Genomic DNA, 1,490 nt, shown 5'->3' with positions numbered 1-1,490 from the left:
ATGATAAGTGTATTGTTTTTTGTATTTCATTTAATTATTAAATATTGTTTTTTCATTAATTATTCATGTAATATACGAGTCTGGCGATAATAGTATAACCATAGCTTCATGTTACATGTTACATGTTTCACTTTTCATAATTGCAATAAACCATTTGTTTTTGTATTTTTTTTATTGTTCGAAAATTTATCCTGGATGAATATAATTTCCAAGGGACATGTGACATTTGCCCAACAAAATTTTAGTTCCTATAAATAATAAAGGAACCTTCAAAGAAATTAAAACATAAGATAAACTACCACTATGAAGACCAAGACTTTTTATTTGGCTCTACTGCTTACACTTCTTTTTATTCATCATGTTTTTCATGCAAATTCTGCTTCAATTCAACCACATCAAGGTAAATTAATCACTTCTATGCTTAATTTTCTAGATCAACTCATATTGCAACTACAATTAAAAAAATTGACTCAAGAGTTGACCTGCAGGTAGGTGTTTGCATGGTTCGGTTTGGTTATTAACCATAACCACAAATGAAATTATCGGTTAATCTATATTATTAACTAATTTGGCTTTCGTTTAATTTGTTCTGATTATCAAGTTAGCTTTTCAGTTCGGTTAATAACAAAATCAAAACTTCGGCTAGAATTTTTACTTGAAAATATATGAAATGGATGTCTAAAGACATGAAGTGTAGAAGTGTAGGTATAAATACATAAACTTTTGAAGGTATAAATACATGAATTGAGGTATAAAACACGAAACATATGCATGAAACATATCAAAACTGGAAATATATGAAAATATGAGTGGTTTAGTTTGGTTCGGTTAATTTTGGTTGCCGAGGGTAAAAAAAACGATAACCGATTTTTGGTTAGTTCGGTTTTCGGTTAATTTGGTTTTTAGATAGTTTTAGTTCGGTTTTGATTAATGGTCTGGTTATTGCTCACCCCTAGCAGGAACTATATTTTCCGGCAGAAACAGAATGCTTAGAACACGTTCATCGCGCCCGCCAGCGCCTAAACTAAATGAAGGTCCGCACTATAAGTTCTTTTCACCTCCGCCACCATCGCCGGGATGTGTTTAAAGCTCATTAACATTTGCAAATTTGCTTAACGTTATGATATTTTGTTGTATTTTGGGTCTTTAGGTTTGCAAGTTTAAGTTTAATTTGTTTTATCTTTTTCCTGTTTTCGTGCTTTGAATAAATGTGTTATAAACATGTTTTGAAATAGCTGGTAGATGTGTTTTTTTATCCTGTTTTTATGTTAAAACATTGATATGGAATAAATTATTAGTAAAGGTTCTTATGAGGGCCAAAATATTGGTGGAGACAAAATTTTGGGTTAGTTGAGTTGAGTAAAAAGAACAATAAGTAATAATAAAATAACAATAAAACAAAATATGAGCAAATATATAGTTATTCATGAGATTCAAGAAAATATTGATGAGTACCCAGGTACCTTAATTTTTCTGGGGTTAAAATAGAT

At 30.1% G+C, this 1,490-nt stretch overlaps 1 long non-coding RNA gene across 1 annotated transcript; it reads left to right on the top strand.

Moving 5' to 3' along the window:
• The first annotated feature begins 265 nt into the window (after positions 1-265).
• Positions 266-1,234, top strand: LOC143615636 (uncharacterized). Its single transcript, XR_013150510.1, has 2 exons — positions 266-400; positions 960-1,234. It is a non-coding gene; the product is annotated as an uncharacterized LOC143615636 (long non-coding RNA).
• Positions 1,235-1,490: the final 256 nt, after the last annotated feature.

The sequence above is a fragment of the Bidens hawaiensis genome, unplaced genomic scaffold (assembly GCF_021521415.1).
Source record: "Bidens hawaiensis isolate Kalapana, Puna unplaced genomic scaffold, B.hawaiensis_p1.1 tig00043649_1, whole genome shotgun sequence".
NCBI classification, from domain to species: domain Eukaryota; kingdom Viridiplantae; phylum Streptophyta; class Magnoliopsida; order Asterales; family Asteraceae; genus Bidens; species Bidens hawaiensis.
Note: the sequence above shows the minus strand (reverse complement) of the source record. Positions and strands in the feature narration are given on the sequence as shown.